The 12,702-nt window shown below is 46.6% G+C and overlaps 1 long non-coding RNA gene across 1 annotated transcript in view; it reads left to right on the forward strand.

Moving 5' to 3' along the window:
• The first annotated feature begins 501 nt into the window (after positions 1 to 501).
• The window catches only part of LOC146058711 (uncharacterized), a 104,340-nt gene continuing 92,139 nt past the window's right edge, over positions 502 to 12,702 (forward strand). Inside the window, exon 1 of the long non-coding RNA XR_014469910.1 lies at positions 502 to 672. This is a non-coding gene — a long non-coding RNA (uncharacterized LOC146058711). The remainder of the gene's footprint in view (positions 673 to 12,702) is intronic.

Below are 12,702 nucleotides of genomic sequence, written 5' to 3' on the forward strand. Positions count from 1 at the left end.
GATGCACCTCAATTTTCACAGACCCCCCCCACGTGGGACCGCATTATGGGGCTAACTCAAGTTGGATCATTAAAATGAGATGTTGCCCAGACTGAAAGAAAAACTCCTCATGCAAATTGCAAATGCTTCACAGATCGCAATCTGTTCACAGATCCATTCGCAAATCCTGGAACATCGAAGAGCTTTGCCGTCTACACAAATGTAAGTAGGTCTGAGGCTGTCACTAATCTGTGACTGAGAATTGGTGAGCCCACCAGGCACTGCATTGGGGGGGGATGCTGTCGGGGCCAGGTAGCGGGGGTCCGGGGACAGGCAGCAGGGTCCGGGGACGGGCGTATCTCCAGCTGGAAGCAAGCTATGCTATTTGCCCCGCGGGAAACAGATTTTGGAAAGACTCGCCGGACGCTGATTGGCTGAATTCTCTCAGCCAATCAGCATCCGGCAAGTCTTTTCAAAATCAGCAGCGCTTCCCGCCGCCAGGCAAATAGCGTAGCTTGCTACAAGTGAAAGCCGCCGCAGCGCTGCCCGTCCCTGGACCCCGCTGCCCGGACCGGAACCCCCGCTGCCCGTCCTCGGACCGGCTGCCCGTCCCTGGACCCCACTGCCCGGACCGGAACCCCCGCTGCCCGTCCTCGGACCCGCTGCCCGTCCCCGGACCCCACTGCACAACAGGTATGTGGGCGCAGGGTTCCCTCAGCCTCCGGCGCCAGGGGCAAAGCAGTCATTTGGTACCCCCCCCCAAGTCAAGGGGGGGGGACCAAATGACTGCCTTGCCCCGGTCGCCGGAAACCCTTAATAATTCCTGGGCACGTCTGTGTTTTTTCAGACACATGCAGAAAATGCCATGTTTCCGCCCCCCAAATGCCCCTGTGCATGGCTGCGAATGGCTTTGCAGCCTTGTGAAGAGGGGGAAATCCACTGACCATCAAATGGACTCCCCCCGCCCCCCCTGCCCCCATGCCAAGCATCTGCGTAAGCAGGGCCGGATTATTAATGGGGCAGATGGAACTGGAGCTCCAGGCCGCCGCATAAAAATAGGCCTATCATCATGACAGGATGATAGACACCAGACAGACTCCCGTTGGCCATAAATCATATCATATTAAAATTGCTTCTCTATTTTCCACACAGCAATTGGCATCGCCTCCACCTCCACTCACTTTAGGCCCTTAATCCAGCCCTGTGCGTAAGTCAATACTTACTCGGCACTGCGATGGCCATGGGGAGATAGAGGCCGCTGCTGACATCAGCGGATCTCCCTTCCAAAGGTCGGGCCCATCTGCGTTTTTGTGCAGCACTTCCAGAAAACGCTGGAGTGCCGCCCGCAGGCGCCAGCCTACTGTCAATCAGCCAGCGTATTGCCTGCGATCACAGGCCGTCGCTGGCTGTAGCTGCACGGAGGGCTCGGGCATGTGCATAATGCACGGCCCAAAAATCGCCAGGGCTGTGAATTTGCGGCCCTGTGATCAGCTCCTAAGGCCCAAAGTCTTCTGAAGAAATAATTTTTGTATTCACACAACAGAAAAACGACGAATAGTGACACTGGAAGGCGACCAGCCAAAAATGTCATACCCTCCAACTGTACCTTTTTGGCAGGTACTGTACTGTTTTTCTTTAATAGCCCGTACTTTTTTTTTGAGTCTCCAACTGCCCACTGTAAATTAAAGGCAATGGGCTGTGGCCACATCCCATTTACCCGGCCACGCCCATTTTCTGAATTTGTGTAAGTTTTTGCTCTTCAGATGTTCAAATGTTCCAAAATCCATTCCGTACGAACGTGAAAAAAAAGTCTCCGCTAGGTGTTAATAAATACAAATGTATATAATGTTTAGTTGTAGTGCACCCATCCATAATACAGTGTCAGCTCATTGCGCTGCATTCAGTCACGTCATTTTTTTGTTAAATATTTTATCTAACGATATAACCCCTATGCTTCCATATTTATAGAGTTTAGGCTAAACTCATCTATTTTTTGAAAGATTAAAACACAGTGTAGGCTACAAACTTTATATCCTAAACTCTCGTCTAATAAAACACCTCTGTATTTATAGCACTGGAGGGAAACTCATTTTCTTCCTGAAAGATAAAAACCGTGTAGGTCACGACCTTGTGATATTTATGCAAATGTCATCGCTGCTAACGGGAACAAAGAAATTTATGCCCCATGTTCACAGCTCCTGTCTCTACCAGCGCTGTGCGCTGTATCAGCAACACCCTGACCGCTTTAGTCAGACAAGTAAAGATACCAATAAATAAATTCAACACAACACAAACAGTTGCATTAGGTAAAAGCAAGATACATTGTTTTGGAATTTACTTATTTTTTATTTTTTTTGCAGAGGGAATGTGGAATAGATTGCTTTTGCCTAAAACAATGACAATTTTTGATAGCGATTATCTAAATACTTTATAGCCCAACATTTCCACAGCGGCTTCGCTGTGGAGCTTTTGAAACTCAAAAACACACAATAAAACAATATGAACTGCATCTTGTAATGTATGGACGGGAACAAGCTGTAGAAAATGTGGTGCCTTGTCATACTTATTAATTATCCATAAATTAGCTTAATTGTTTACAAGGCGGAACCCGCCTTGTAAATATTCTCTGACGGTACTGAGCAGGGTGGAAAGAGTCAAATCTGCAATGTCCTTTCTGCCTTCTCATATATTTTAATGGAAACTTTTATTTCAAAAATGTTACGTGTTTTAACCTTATGTTTTTCTTAAATTACTCATAAAGTGGTGTCAAGTGGTACGAGCCTGAGTAGAACCACTGGGTGTGATCCAGTCCGCATATGCAAACCCCTTGAGCGGGTGCCTGGTGGTGTCAGTAAAACACCTACCCAGAGAACAGTGGGTGGAGTCAGGAACGGGCGGTTACTGATAGCAAGAGGGAGTCCCCTATTGGTCCAGGACGTGAGACACAAGAAAAATTAGCGACCACTTGGCCCAGGCAGTGGGGCGCATCAGATTTTACCATTTTGCTTTCCCAAGCCCAATCAGATTTAGATTTAGCATAAACTATAACTCAGAGAATAACCATAACTCGATTTTCAATTGCATTCATAGATAGTATTTTATTTGCATGCATGGTAAATAATGGCTGCTTCTGCATGTAACCCACAAATACTGGACAGCTTTACCGTACCTCCCAACTGTTCCAGTTTAACAGAACGGTGAGGCTTATTGGGATGCAGTCATTTGGTCTACAGCATGATGGTCGGCAGTCATTAGGTCGACACCATTGGTCGACATGGGAAAATGTGGAAATGGGTTAAGGTCAACATGGGACAAGGTCGACATGGTTCTAGGTCGAAATGTCATTAGTTCGACAGTGTCTAGGTCGACAGTCATAAGATCGACATGGGGTTTTCACTGTTTTTTGAGCCGACATGTGCTGACAGGCGGTATTTCATGCCCTACCATGCACTAGGGCGTGGTGGGAGAATAAAATAGTATAGCGAGGCCCCGCGCGAGTGCAGGGAGCGATGTGAGGGGATGCGGTGCACTTTAAACTGTGTCCATGTCGATGGTGTTGACATTCAGGTAAAAAAACAGTGAAAAACCCCATGTCGACCTTTTGACTGTCGACCTAGACATTATCGAACTAATGACCTGTCGAACTAACGGCCTGTCGAACTAATGACCTTTTGACCTAGAACCATGTCGACCTTTTCCCATGTCGACCTAGACTCATGTCGACCTTTCCCATATCGACCTAATGGTGTTAACCTTATGACTGTCGACCATCATGCTGTAGACCAAATGATCCCAAGCCGGCTTATTGGGAGCTGTTGCTGTGAGCCCACAGCATGTGCTCAAATGAACTCTCAATGGAATCCATACAGGCTATCCCTATGCTGAAAACCCCCAAACAATTCCTTGAGAGATAAACTGGCCAAATAAACAATTTGGTACAAAAAAAAAAGAATGCTCTGGTGAGCTTGGCGGCAACACATAAAGGCCTGGACGTTTATGGAAGACAACATGAATGATTGTAGCATCCTTTCCATGTCCACTAGTGCACCACCAATGTGAACCAGTCTTTTGGACACCTGACTCCAGCCAATCCGCAGCCCTTATAATTAGAGAGCTGGCTGGTTGTCATGATATGTCGCTCTTAGCCAGCATTGTGTTGCTCAAGCCTGTGTTCTAGTGTTCTAACACTCCTTTCTCACCAGTACCAGTCCATTTCTCATTATCACCGATTTCAGTCCGGTTCCCAATCACACCAGTACCAGTCCGGTTCTTAGTGTCACTGTTTTCAGTACGGTTCTCAGCATCTCTAGTTCAAATCTGGTTCTCCGTATCACCAGAACATCTGACGGAATGACGGGAGTCCGTCACAGTGACTCCCACAGACCTCCATCAAGGAGACTCCGCTCAGCGCTGACGACCTTTTTTCTTTTAATTATAACAATAATACATACACTCCCATTACAAAAAAAAAATCACGTTACTAAAAAACCGCACATGTCTAAAATAAATCGTGTTACTAAAAATTGCCAGAAATCGCAAATGATATCTGACTTTGTCTAATAATTCATAGCATATAACATGGGCAAATTTTGGGACAAATCGGTGCAATTGTTTAGCTGTCTAAAAATATCGCACCCTATTACATTTTGCTCCATATCTCAATATGGATTAAGAATAAGATGACCAGAACAGGACATCACCTCTCTGCAATGAGTTTGCAGTATTAGTTCATTGTGATAGAAGTTACAATAATTTAGTTTATATGTGTTATTTCATAGCTAATGAATAATCCTTTTGGGATTTATTATTTAAATTGAATTAATTACACCCACTACATTTAAATAAATGCAAAATGCTACCTGACAATCTTTCCTAAATTGACGGATCATTACTAAAATCATAAATGAATTCATTCCCCAAAAATTAGGTCATTGCTACAAAGTCATCAACTGAGATTTGATTTCTTTAAAGATAATGGAGTGGAAATGTTTTGTTCTATAAAAGATTGTTTGCTTAACCTTTAAATGAGTAAAAGAAAATTCCTATTAAATAGAGGCTTGACACAAATCATGTAAATGAGTGTAAAGGCAACCATACACTATCCTCCTTATTCAGATCTGATCGCAGTGCAAATTTGTTCTCAAAATGGGCAAAACCATGTGCACTGCAGGGGGGGGGGGGCAGATGTAACATGTGCAGAGAGAGTTAGATTTGGTTGGGTTGTGTTGAAACTGAAATATAAATTGCAATGTAACAGTAATGCAACCAGTATTTATCCTGCACAGAAACAAAATAACTCACACAAATCTAACTCTCTCTATACATGTTACATCTGCGAATAAGGGCCTATGTGATTTGGGCCCGATTTTCCCTGATTCTGGCAAATCGGGACTAGAAATCGCGTGGAATCAGCCCCAATCGCATGTGTAAGACATCCGATCCGATGAGCGGGACTGTACGCATCGGACCGGATTCGGAGGTCGGACATGCAGTAAGATAAATTGAACGTGCAGCCGTCATGTCGCACAGCTGGCACAGCCAGGCGACAGCCAGTGTGACCCTATTACTCCTGGACAAATGATAGGGTGCATACACACTGGGGGTTATTTGTTCATTTTGCCGGCCCGCCAGAGTAAAACAGATGGAGCAGTGCCATTCATCCAGATTAGGACGCTCATGCATCTCATTTGCGGTGAACGGCTCTGTGGCTCCATCTGTACAGTACAGTACAATACAAGCTCTGGAAAATAGGCTGTGTAATGTACAGTGGTCAGGTGGAGCACTGAGTCCCCTAAGCAAATCAATTCATAACAATAGCGTACTGCAGTTCCCATAGCTGATGCAGCATACAGTAAGCATAACTGATGGCATGGAATCACTCTTTAAATTGATTTAAGAGCATGGGTTGTGGCTATCACCAGGTATCGTAGGCTACTGGATAAGTGTACTGCTCTCCATGCTTGGAGACACGGGTTCCATTTTTAACATGGGAGTTTTTCTGTTTTTTTTTATTGAAACATTTACGAAACTTATATCTAATATAACTATGCACACACAAAAAAACCTGTTTCCATAAATAACTTTCCTTCCATCTCAAGATCCACAGCATACTGTAGTACTGCTTGAAGACCTGGGTTCAATTTTTTTTTTTACTGGGGGGACTGCTGTACAGTACTGTAAGTCATTCATTGCACTGTTGCATAAGCATTCAGTAACTACTGCATTGTACTACATACTGTATGTTACAATACTGTAGGAACCAGTGTAGTGTAATGAGACACTTACACAAGTGTAACCTATGCCATTGCTAACTCCCTAGTTGTGGGTTCCCATGAAGCCCTGGCTGGCACCCGGTAGCCATTTTGTTAACCCCCTCAAGTCTGTAACCTACAGTATGGATCTACAGTTATCTTTGCTGCTTTCGCACTGCAGCCACCCGTCTCTGCGCAACCTTTCACACACATGCACGTCCCATTCTTGGCGAATGTACTGTATACTCGCTCACTTATCCCCATAGCCTGTTAGAAATAGCGTAATGAGACACACGTCTATGCAATAGTATTTTTGGATAAAAATGTCTATCTAACATAATGAACATTATAGTATTGTACAAGTAGTTCTTGCCCTACAGTGCATTTTAATGGACACTTCACGCACGCTCAATGTGAGTTCTTTCCCTATAGCTTGGCATTCAACACCTAACGCCTGCGCAGTGATGATTGCACTCATCCGGTAATGCCCTAAGCCAAACACCAAGCCATACACCAAATGCCAAACTGCAACTAATTGCGCTGCTGTACAACTAGGTGCGCTGTGGCAAGTTGGAGGGACAAACGCCACAGGCAGGCTAGATGAGAGTGGATACATCTGTAGTGGAACACTCTTTTTCTTCTGTGCATTTTTAATTCACCTCTGAAGGAAACATTTCCCTATTCCTATACTGATGATGAATTAAAGGATATCCCTGGAAATATATCACATCACTGAAATTTGAGCTAATGGTGTGTTTTGCAGAGTTCAAGCATAATGTGACCCAAATGACTGGTGATTAAATTCATATGAGGTGCAGATACATCAGCAAAAGTCATTTGTGAAATGATTTTCAAAATGTATTTAATAACCTGCCTCTGTATTTTCTAAAAAAAGATGCCAAATGTTTGTGTACCCCCTAGGACCTTGTGAAATTGTCAGTGGATATTGCAGTATTGTGCGTTCATTTCAAGAAGTCAAATGAGTATATTAAATGACCGTATGTTAGCTTAGGAAAATAAATTAAAGTTATTTTCATTGTGAAAGCTGTTTTTACAGGGAGGCCAATCCCGGGAATTACATGGGTATGAGCAGGGGCGTAACTATAGCACCGCAGCCCCCGCCACCGCGGGGGGGGGGGGGGGGGGGGGGGGAGGGGGGGAGGGGGGGGGGGGGGGGCGCTGTGCATGTGGGGGCGCCGGGGGCTGCGGTGCTATAGTTAAACCCCACCTCAATCCCCCGCAGACGTACCTATCGTGCTGGTCCCGGCGGCTCCGTTCTTCTGCTGAGGACCACTACAAAATGGCCGCCCCCATATAGCACACTGTTCTCTGAAACTGTCTGCTGTATGGGGGCGGCCATTTTCTGGTGGTCCTCAGCAGAAGAACGGAGCCGCCGGGACCAGCGCGATAGGTAAGGCTGTGGGGGATTGAGGGGGGGTTTGCATGGGCGGCGGGGTAGGGGTGCTCGGCGGGGCGGCGACAGGGGGGGGGGGCGCCCCCCCTAACGGCGGGGGGGCGCCCAAAACGTAGCTACGCCACTGGGTATGAGCAGGGTCAATCAACCCCGTAAATTCCTGGGTCTCAGTCTGAGATCCCCATTTACACCATACAATTCCTGATATGCATTTACACTGATCGGAGGTCTGGAGTTTGGTGTATTTAAAGTGGAAGCTTTGTTTTTTTTGTTCATGACAAACATAATCCCAAAATTTTACCCTCTATTGTGAGTGCCATAATTACAATCTGAATAGTGTGGAGGGTTAGGATCTTGAGATTTGTCTTAAGGAGGCTGTATTAATTGAGGAGAGCATTGGTATCAAGGAGGCTGTCTGAATTGAAGAGAGTGTTGGCCTTGAGGAGCCTTTGGAATGGAGGAGAGTGTTGGTTTAAAGGAGGCTGTTGGAATTGATGAAAATGTTGGCACCGAGGAGCGTGTTGGAATTGAGGAGATTGTTCACCTTGATGAGGCTGCTGGGATTGAGGAGAGTGTTGGCCTCGAGGAGCCTGCTGTAATTGAGGAGATTGTTGACCTTCATGAGGCTGCTGGGATTGAGGAGAGTGTTGGCCTTGAGGAGGCTGTTGTTACTGAGGAGGGTATTGGACATGAGGTAATGGAACGAAGGAGAGTGTGGGCCTATTAGAGGCTGTTGGAACTGAGGAGAGTGTGGGCTTTGAAGACCCTTTTGGAATTAAGAGTGCTGACCTTGAGGAGGGTGTTGGATTCGAGAGTTTGTTGGTCTTGAGGAGCCTGATGTAATTTAATTTTGGGGTTGTGGAGAGTTGAGCTTGAGGGGTATATGCATGTTTGCATGAAAACAAATCTGCCTTAGGAATGGGATATGCCTCTCATGAATTCTCTCTTGCATAGACATCTTGTAAGGCTTGTTCATTTTGGAAGAATTGCATTGCGGCAACCATTTCACTAAGCTTTTCACAGAGGATGTTGGACATGGAGCGCGTATGGATTGTCCAACTGTAGACATTTTCTTTTTTTTTTGGCAGTAACTAGAAAAAGGACAATACATTAGCACACCTGAACATACTGCACTTAAATAAAATAGCAGCAATGTTAGCTGATCTGTGTTTGAGGCCCCCTCACTCCTGAACACTGGGCCAGATATGGATTTCAGGATAGCATTCGTTTCTTACTGTTGGACTGTTACTTCATTGGCATTTACTTTAGTTTTGGGAATCCTCAAAAATTGGATGCAATGAAGATGATGCATCTTGACCTTTTTCTGGAGATTGCATTATAGACACTCCACTCTACCTGGCCTGCACTATTTCTCTTGTTATCATGGACTTCTGTAAATAGCTTTTTTTAGCACTCTGTTGGCAGTGATGTATTTATAATGGGTGAAATGTGCGCGATGCACACAGGTCCCTGAGTTCCAGGAGGGGCCACAGTCCCACGATGAAGGCAATGGTGCTGGCAGAATCACCCAAAAAATGGCAGCCACACCATTTTTCGTAGGCCTATGCATGCGCAATAGCGTCTGAGCCCTCTAGTGCTCAGACTCTATTGCACTGCAGCCGGGGGAGAGGAGTGGTACAAAAGGAGGGGGCTGCATATGGGCCTCCTCCTCTCTTAAAGCACCCCTGTTTGTTAGGTTATTGGAACCCATTGGCTAGCCAAGAGTATCGCTAGGTTGTTAGTTGGCAGCGTTCCATAACAGTGCCGGTCAATTGTTGTTTGATTTCCTCCTCATATTTCACTGCATGGAGTTCGCATACCTCTTTGTCACTCCAGTGATACATGCTCACTCCTGATTTGTCTGCCCACTGATTCTGATGAAGGTGTTGGCCTACTGTTGTTGCTGGCATTTGAGGTGCTCCCCAATCATGTGGTCCATGTCATCTGTAGACACACCAAATAGCCAATGAGAAAGTTCTCTTTAAAACTGTGTTGTGTTTACACTAGAGGCAGGCGTTCCACCTGGAAAAAACTGTGGTACAGAGCAGGGTCATGAACCTGGGACCTGTGTAGTCTCTCTTCACACATAAAACCTGGGTTTTTACTGCATATATGAAAGGAGTATTATCTAGAGTATAATTGACAAGAGGTGTTTTTAGTACAGTCTTCATTTATGTGAGACCACATTCATTGATTCGCTGTCTGTGCAAGTATATTAAATGTGATTAAGCTAGGAATGATCAGGTTCTGTTCCTAGAGACCGAAAGCCCCCCAAACTTACCTGATCCGAGGCCGGCTCAACAAAGGCTCGATCCTGTGCGCCATTTACCGAAAGCAAAACAAAGTCGAATGTCATCATCCCGCTGTCGGATTCTCACGAGACTCTGTCTTGATAAAAGGCCCGGTGATCGGTGCCATCTTCATCCCGGCTGTGGATTTCGGACATCATTTATGTGTCCGTTCTGTCGGCTGCAGTGGAGGGAACTGCTAAGGGGCTATGGGGGACTACTGTGAGGGGCTACTAAGTGGGAACTACTGTGAGGGGCTGCTGTGATGGACTACTTCTGCAGAGCTGCCCAGTGTGCCATGTCAGTTCAAGGTGCTGCCCAGTGTGCCATGTCAGTTCAAGGTGCTGCCCAGTGTGCCACATCAGTTCGGGGTGCTGCCAATTGTGCCATATCAGTTCAGGGTTGCTGCTTAGTGTGCCATATCAGACTAGGGGTGCTGCTCAGTGTACCATATAATTCCATGGGGGTTGCCATGTGTACGATATAATTCCAGGGGTCATGCCATGTGTGCAGTATAATTTCAGGGGTGCTGCCATGTGTGCTTTATAATTCCAGGGGTGCTGTCATGTGTGCTGTATAATTCCAGGGGTGCTGCCGTGTGTGCTGTATAATTCCAGGGGTGTTGCCATGTGAGCCGTAAAAGTTCCGGAGTAGTGTCTTGTGTGCTGTATAATTCCAGGGGTGCTGCCAAGTGTACTGTATAATTACAGGGATGTTGCTAAGTGTGCTGTATTAGTCTAGGAGTGCTACTAAGTGTGCCTTATCAGTCCAGGGGTGCTGCTAGGTGTGCTGTATTAGTCCATTGTTTGTGCTGTATTAGTCCAGGGGTGCTGCTAAGTGTGCCTTATCAGTCCAGGGGTGCTGCTAAGTGTGCTGTATCTGTGGCCAGGCTGGGGTGCCACATATCAGTCCATGGGTGCTGCTAAGTGTGCTGTATCAGTCCAGGGGTGCTGCTAAGTGTGCTGTATTAGTCTAGGGGTGCTGCTAAGTGTGCCGTTATTAGTCCATTGTTTGTGCCGCCCACTTCTGAGGCTGGTGTCAGTTGGTTCAGTATAAACCACTTCTCCCTGTTGCACACAGGTTATCAACGATCACATTGATGTCGGTCAGTCAGTAGAGTTGAGCGATGTATACACTAGACAATTCGCTTCACCGCAAATATCATTATCTCGGATGAACAACCTAGTGCAGGCATGTCCAAACTGTGGCCCTCCAGCTGTTGTGAAACTACAAGTCCCATAATGCCTTGCCACAGTTTTGCTCGTAGGGAATGCTAAAACTATTGCAAGGCATGCTGGGATGTGTAGTTTCACAACAGCTGGAGGGACGTAGTTTGGACCTTCCTGACCTAGTGCATACACGCTAAACAATATTGTTAACAATATCGTCCAATGACATCACCTCCCCCACCTCCCCTTCCAGCTGCCCTTCCAGTTGTTGTCCATATAGGGAACCGAGCTGCATTTTAAAACGACAGCAGATATCAGTAACGTCCTGAGGTCGTGCTGTAACTATATACATATATTGTCGTGCTATCACTGCATGCTGCGATTCAGAGGCAACAGTTCTGCCTCCAACAACTGATGTCTGTTATAGCAGCTGTAAAACCTACGATGCCAACAATAAATCTGTATTTACTCAGGGATATTTCAATCCATTCCCAGAGTCCGTTATATGCATACAGTGTATCTGAATGTCATATACAGAGTATCAGGTAGCAGAGAATCTGACAGATGAACCCTGGGTTCCGTGGGACACTGCAGACCAACTTATCTGTCTTCCAGGTCTGGCGTTTGGTGACCGTGGAATAGAGAACATCATCCGTTATTCTCAGACGTTTCCCTGATTCATTGATCCCTGGCTCATTGTTATCACACTATTACAGGTGCATTCAGGAGGACGGCTTCCTGTGACAAACTGACCGCCTGAGAGAGAGACAAGCAGCACAACTGAAAACGTACTTTATTCTGCCTGAACCCAGTACACACACTTTCCTGTCGGGATACGGTCACTAGGTCTACAAGCATTAGGTCAACCAGTGGCGTAACTATAGCTCCGCAGCCCCCGCGGTGGCGGGGGAAGGGGGGGGCGCAGAGAAATTGGGGGCGCCGCCGGGGGGCTGCGGGGCTATAGTTACCCGCGGTCTGCGTCTCGCCTGGCTCTCTGTCGGGACCTTCCAGACGTCACGGTCCCGGCCGGCTCCTGCTGCAATGAAAACTGACAATTAGAAAATGGCTGCCCCCATACTGCAGACAGTTTTCTGTCTGCAGTATGGGGGCAGCCATTTTCTAAGAGTCCGTTTTCATTGTAGCAGCAGGAGCCGGCCGGGACCGTGACGTCTGGAAGGTCCCGACAGAGAGCCGGGCGAGACGACGCAGACCGCGGGTAAGAAGGGGGGGGGGGGGGGGGGCAGGTTAGGTGGGGGGCGCAGAATAAACGTGCGGCGGGGGGGCGCTGAATAGTTAGTTACGCCCCTGAGGTCAACAATACTAGGTCGACAAAGAAATAAGGATTAAAAAGGGTTGAGTTTACCTGAAGGGTAAAAAAGGGGCAGACTAGATGGGCCAAATGGTTCTTATCTGCCGTCAAATTCTATGTTTCTATGTTTCTATGACATGCATGAAGGTCAACATGGGTTAGGTCGACAGGGTCATTATGTCGACATGGGGAAGGTCAACAGTGAAAAGGTCGACGTGGAGATTTTCACTTTTTTTTAAACCGACATGTGCCGACAGGCGATATTTCATGCCCTACCATCCACTGGGGCATG

Source organism: Crinia signifera, chromosome 2 (assembly GCF_055691185.1).
Source record: "Crinia signifera chromosome 2, ASM5569118v1, whole genome shotgun sequence".
In the NCBI taxonomy this organism is placed as follows: Eukaryota; Metazoa; Chordata; class Amphibia; order Anura; family Myobatrachidae; genus Crinia; species Crinia signifera.